Source organism: Vidua macroura, chromosome Z (assembly GCF_024509145.1).
Source record: "Vidua macroura isolate BioBank_ID:100142 chromosome Z, ASM2450914v1, whole genome shotgun sequence".
NCBI lineage: Eukaryota > Metazoa > Chordata > Aves > Passeriformes > Viduidae > Vidua > Vidua macroura.
Window position 1 is genome coordinate 78997555 of NC_071611.1, and position 6583 is coordinate 79004137.

At 41.1% G+C, this 6583-nt stretch overlaps 1 long non-coding RNA gene across 1 annotated transcript; it reads right to left on the minus strand.

Moving 5' to 3' along the window:
- Positions 1 to 1125: 1125 nt before the first annotated feature.
- Positions 1126 to 5135, minus strand: LOC128822055 (uncharacterized). Its single transcript, XR_008441331.1, has 3 exons — positions 5034 to 5135; positions 4039 to 4121; positions 1126 to 1271 (listed from the first exon to the last, which is right to left on the minus strand). It is a non-coding gene; the product is annotated as an uncharacterized LOC128822055 (long non-coding RNA).
- Between the last annotated feature and the right edge of the window lie 1448 nt (positions 5136 to 6583).

Genomic DNA, 6583 nt, shown 5'->3' on the forward strand with positions numbered 1-6583 from the left:
AAGATTGAGGATTGGCATGGTAGAGGCCTGGAAGAGTTGTTGCGGGAAGGTCAGAAAGTGTATGTCCGGAGAGAGGAAGAAGGACAGAGGAAAGGAGCGAGAGTAACGATGGCTGTGGTACGTGAAGGGCAGAAGGGAACGCCTCATCGGTTCCAGGGAAGTAAGCTGAGCGGCCAGAGGGTGGAAGGAGGGAGAAGAGAAAAGGAGGGTGGACAGGGAAGCTGCTTTTATTGTGGTAAGAGAGGGCATTTTCGGCGGGAATGCAGAAAAAGGTTGGCAGATGAAAAGCAATTCAAGGAAGACTGAGGAAGTCAGGGGCTCTATTTGCTGGGGACCCAGGAAAGAACAGAGCCCCTGGTAAAACTGAGAATTGGTCCCCAGCAGCAAGAATAGGAGTTCCTTGTGGACTCAGGAGCCAAGAGATCAACGGTTCAAACCCTTCCCTCAGGGTGTAAATTATCAAGAGAAACAATACAGGTAGCTGGGGCAAAAGGGGAAGCCTTTAAAGTGCCTGTAATTAAAGACGTGATTTTTGAAACCAGCTCCAAAATAGGTATAGGGTCACTGTTATTCGTTCCAGAGGCTGACTATAACTTACTGGGACGAGATTTGATGATTGAATTAGGAATTGAAATCGACATAAATGACAAAAAGCTACTATTAAATTATGTTCTCTTTGGGTAGAGGACGAACAGAAAATTAACCCTGAAGTATGGTATACCCCAGAAACGGCGGGCCAACTGGACATAAAGCCCTTTGAAGTAATGTTAAGGAATCCTGAAGTCCCAGTTTGAGTTAAGCAATACCCAATTCCAAATGAAGGAAGGAAAGGGGTCAAACCTGAAACCGAATGGTTAAAAGCACAAGGGTTATTAGAACCCTGCATGTCCCCTTTTAATACTCCTATCCTTCCTGTTAAAAAACCTAATGGGAAATACCGTTTGGTACATGATTAGGAGAAAGGAACAAAAGGACTGTAGAAAGATTCCCGGTAGTAGCTAACCCTTATACTTTATTAAGTCAGTTAGGCCCCGAATATCAGTGGTATAGTGTTATAGATTTAAAGGATGCATTCTGGGCATGTCCCCTCCAAGAGAGTTGTAGGGACTATTTTGCCTTTGAATGGGAAGACCCAGACACCCACAGGGTACTCCCACAAGGGTTTACAGAGTCCCCTAATTTATTTGGCCAGGCACTGGAGCAGTTACTTACAGGTTTTCAATTGAGAGAAGGGGCTGTCCTGATTCAGAATGTAGATGACTTGTTAATAGCTGGAAAAGAAGAGGAAGTTGCCAGGGAAGAGAGTATGAGATTACTCAATTTTCTAAGCCTGAAAGGACTCAAAGTGTCAAAATCCAAACTACAATTTGTGGAAAAAGAGGTGAAGTATCTCGGACATAGACTGAGTCAAGGAATGAAGACATTAGACCCGGAAAGGGTTAAGGGAATCTTGGCTATGCCAAGGCCAAGGACGAAGCGGGAGGTTAGACAGCTGCTAGGATCATCTGGGTACTGTAGACAATGGATAGAGGGATTTAGCAGGAAAGTAAAATTCCTATATGAGAAACTAACAAAAGAAGACTTGCTTAGGTGGACTCAGGAAGATGAGGAAAAACTACAGGACCTTAAGGCAGAATTAGTAAATGCACCGGTTCTCAGTCTTCCTGATATAAAAAGGCCCTTTTATCTTTCTGTAAACATTGAGGATGGTACAGCATACGGAGTATTAGCTCAAGATTGGGCAGGGAGGAAAAAAACCAGTGGCTTCTTTATCAAAACTGCTAGACCCAGTATCTAGGGGTTGGCCCACTTGTTTACAAACAATAGCTGCAGCAGCACTGTTAGTAGAGGAAACAGTAAAAATAACCTTTGGAGGGGAATTACATGTACTATCTCCCCACAACATTCGAGGAGTGTTACAGCAAAAAGCAGAGAAATGGATCACAGATGCTAGGCTCCTAAAATATGAGGGAATCCTGATTTCTTCACCAAAATTAAGCTTAGAAACCACTTCCCTCCAAAACCCTACTCAATTTCTGTACGGAGAACCTAGCAAAAACTTGACACACGATTGCCTAAAAGTTCTTGAAGAACAGACAAAGATAAGGCCTGATTTGGAGGAAGAAGAACTAGAAGATGGTGAGAAATTATTTGTGGATGGATCGTCTCGAGTAATAGATGGAAAAAGAAAATCAGGTTGCACTGTAATTGATGGAAAAACCTTGAAGGTAATAGAATCAGGGCCATTAAGCTCAAGGTGGTCGGCACAGGCTTGTGAGTTATATGCAGTATTACGGGCCTTAGAGCTGTTAAAAGGAAAGGTTGGAACCATTTATACAGACTCAAAATATGCTTATAATACAGACATTTGGAAAGGGTAATACATACATTTGGAAAGATATGGGAAGAAAGGGGCTTGATTACTTCACAGGGAAAGGGATTAATTCGTGAGGCTTTAATTAGGAGAGTACTGAGAGCTTTAAGGTTGCCTGAAGGAATCGCTGTAGTTCATGTAAAAGGCCACCCGAGGGGGATACGTAACCAAATAAGGGGAAACAATGTCGCTGATCAAGAGGCCAAAAATGCGGCTCTTAGAGTGTTAAAAGAAACTGTAGTTACCGAAAGGGTTAGGGAAGACTGCCCCGATTGTGCAGCTGATTTAGAGGGCAAACGTTGTCACGACTGTTGGAAAGATTTTGGGATGTGTGGAATAAATGGTGCTTGCGAGAATCCCCACAAGAAGTATTGTATACTACACGGACCAATCCAGATATTGGTGTTCACCGAAAAGGAGCAGGAAAAACTAAGAGAAATGGGGATCATAGAGAAGGGAAATAGAAAAGAATTACCAGATGGCCGTGAGGTACTCCCAAAGTCAGTGGCTTGAAAAATCCTGGAAGCAATTCACACAAAAACACATTGGGGTACCCAGGCATTAATAGACCAAATTGCAATTAAATGCACTTGTATGGGGATGCACACCTTAGCTAAACAAATAACACAACAGTGCCTAACCTGTCAACGGGCCAACAAGAGGCAATGGAGACAAAGGGAAATGGGGGGACGGGAATTGGCACATAGAGCGTTTTCCCACATTCAAATTGATTTTACTGATTTGCCTAAAGTAGGAAGGTATAAACACTTATTGGTGATAATAGATCACTTGACTCACTTTGTAGAGGCATTCCCTACCTCCAACTACACAAACAGTAGTAAAAATACTATTAGAAGAGATAATCCCCCACTACGGACTAGCAGAAGTAATAGACTCAGACAGAGGGCCACACTTTGCCTCCAAAAGAATTAAAGAAGTAGGAACAAAGCGGCAATATCATACTCCCTGGCATCCACAAAGCTCGGGTAAAGTGGAAAGGGTAAATGGAAGTCTAGATGTAAATGGTAGAATGAAGACCCTAACATGTGTGAACGAAGGAACAGAGACAGCAAATGCTCACAGTTCATGCTCAGAAACCTGGAGGATAATGACAACATTACAGGCAGTTGTTGCTATCTACACATGTAACTTCTCAGCCCTCACAGCGCTGACAGGAGTATGATCCTGAGCATCCTGATGAATATGCAAAGTCTGAATATCTATGAGTACTTTGGAGATGGTCAATAAGGAATCACTGCTCAGTGTCACTTCTAAAGAAGGGATGCCAGGGTATCAATTAAAAACTAGCAGCAGGCAGTCCTTTACCCACGGACAAACAACTTTGCATGCTGGTGCTACGTGGCAGAAAGAGCAATTCAGTTCATGGGGGAACAACAACCTGGACCTAATGTAAGTTCTGGGACATTCTTGAGGGCCGCTTTTCTGTATCTTGGGAAATTACTCCAAGAAAATACATGCTGACTCTTTATTTACTGCAGAGAAGAAGTATTAGCCATTGTTCAAGATGATACTGGACTAGCCTAGAAATATTACCCAGTTGTTTTGGCTGGGGAATAGTTGGCTGCTATAGGTTTGCACTTCACTCTTAACATACAGGACGGCTGAAATCTGCAAAATAAAAACAAATCTCAAGCATTTATCACCTGCCTTTTCTCTAGATAGCACTGGCTTTTGAAATCCACACCATTTTCAGCATTGTAACACAACTCAGTGCATCAAAAGACTTCTATAAAAGCAGAGCAAGGAACATAAAACCATGATTAACCATGATACATGAAATAAAGAAGTTATTAATAAGCTTTTAACAGAAATTCTTTAAAAAATAGAAAAAATAATTTTAACAAACACCAGCAGCTTCTGGCACAGAGGTATGCCCTGAAGTACCTCCTTTCAATTGAATTTATAATACACGTTTTGCATTATCTTTGTGCTACGGTTTCCTAACTTGAAGTTTTCTTTGTAGTCTCAGTAGGTAATTTTGAGTCAATAAAATAGATGGACTGTATTTTGAATTATCACAAACCAGGAAAAAACATGTTCTTGTGTTGATTAAGGTCTTCTTTCTTTGTCTCACTTAGAAAACACATCCTTATTTTCTTACATTTGATGCAAAGTCACAGAAAAAGACAGGAACTTTAGAAATTTGGCATGTATCTGCCCTATGAAATCCAACTTCATTTTCAAAGACATAGGTCTTAAACTGCCTCATCATACTATCTCTCCTTTTCTTCACATGTCATTTGGGAATGGGCATTCAACACAACATAAGCAATACTTAAAAACTTAATGGATTTGATTTTGACTTGACACAACAGTAGGACAAAGGGAATTCCCAGTGCTCTCTTAAGTCTCAGGAATATGGCAGTCTAAACAGATGGACTCATTTTAAAACACCTAACAGAAACTGTAAAATGCATCAACATTTCAATCTACAATAGCTTTTACAAGGTTTATTAACAGCTAATTTTTTACAGTATTTGTCATAAAAAGAATGTCAAAACTTCTGTGATCTTTGTTACTTGACATGCACTAGCTGTCAGCCTACTATAAGAAAATAGTACTCTAAAATTTACCTATTACATATGTTAGAATAACACTAGGAAGTTTACTTGTCACAGAAGCTTTTAACCACTCATACCTCTTTCACCTTGCCTGAGCCAATAACAAATACCACATCATTGACTGTTATGCTGGTTTCTGCTGTATTTGTAGAAAGAATCTGCAATTAAAACAACCAGAACTATAGTTAAAAGCAAAGACAAAAGAGATTAATACAATATCTGACAAAGTCCTCTAAAACGTACTATCTTGCACACAGCAGGAGGTGACTTTCTTCTGATCCAAAGTCGGAGTATTTGAATGAAGCATGAAAACCTGATATCTAATGCACATTTAAGTGTTTTTGGAAGACACAGTGAAAACCTCAACCATAGAGGCTTTACCTGTGCGCATGGTCAGCAAATCTCCTGTCATCAAAAAGAATGTGGTCCCTCAAGCTATCTCATCATATCCAGGAAGAAATATTAAAATCGCTCCTGAAAGAGAAGCAGGTTTGCAGAGTTAAGCAGCAAATTCGCTTAAAATATCCATCAGTACTGTGCAGAGTAGCATTTGGAAGGTTTTACCTATGTAGTGTTTCCAAAAGAGGGGCAGGATTCATCAAAGGCTCAAAGTACAATCATTGGCTGGGAGTGTGTGTTTATACTTACCGGTCTCACAACTATGACAGATGTTATGAAGTGAGTGCATAATGAGGTCCAGATCCACCTTTTCATCAAAACTGTGATGATAAGCTGTCAGTAGTTCTCTGTCCTCTGCGCTAAGCTCACTAGCACTTGCTCAGACCAGGGAGCTTTCATCCAGATTTCCAAAACCTGCTGAAGCAAATAGAAAAATGCACAGACCAGACCAGAATCAAGGCTGTTTGTTTCAGGTTTGCATTCAGCCACCAACTAAGCTTAGATCAACACCAACAAGACTACTCCTTTCCAATTTTAATTTTCAAGTGTAGCAGAACAGCACCTCCAAAATACTCTTACTGTTCACTGGTTTAAGTGCAATCCAACAAAGCATGAAACTTCAATTTTTAGCATAACTTTCAGTTCTTACTCTTTATTGAAACACAGCCATAAGCAAAGTGTCAGAACTCAAAGTATAAAGACACTACTTGTTTGTCGGAGCCTTCCCCAGATTGGGGTGACTCCGGATGGTGGTAAAGTCTCTCCTCCAACCCGTGCCTTCAAAGAAAGACTCAGCAGTCTTCAGTCGTCCGGTCTCAAGGCAGTTTATTGCATGTTATCTCAAGGCACACAGACTCCCTGACATTGTCCCTGACTCTGTCTGTCCCCGTCTCTGGCTGTCTCCTCTCTCCCCTCCCCGAGGGGCTGGTGCCATCTTTTATATCACATATTACGTATTAGGTGTTTATAGTTTTTCCCCAATACCTACTACCTATGTTGAACAGTGACTTTCTACTCTAAACCAATCTGTGAGTGCCAACATCACCAAGAACATGGAGAATAGGAAGAAGAAAGAAGGAGGACAGGGCACGCCCAAATTCCTCCATCTTAGAACCTCTGACCCCCATGTACAAACCTTAGACCCCCCTGTACAAGGCCTAAAACCCCCCTGTACAGCACTAAAAAATTCTACCATTCACCTTGTGACTACTTCTATTATAATATCTAA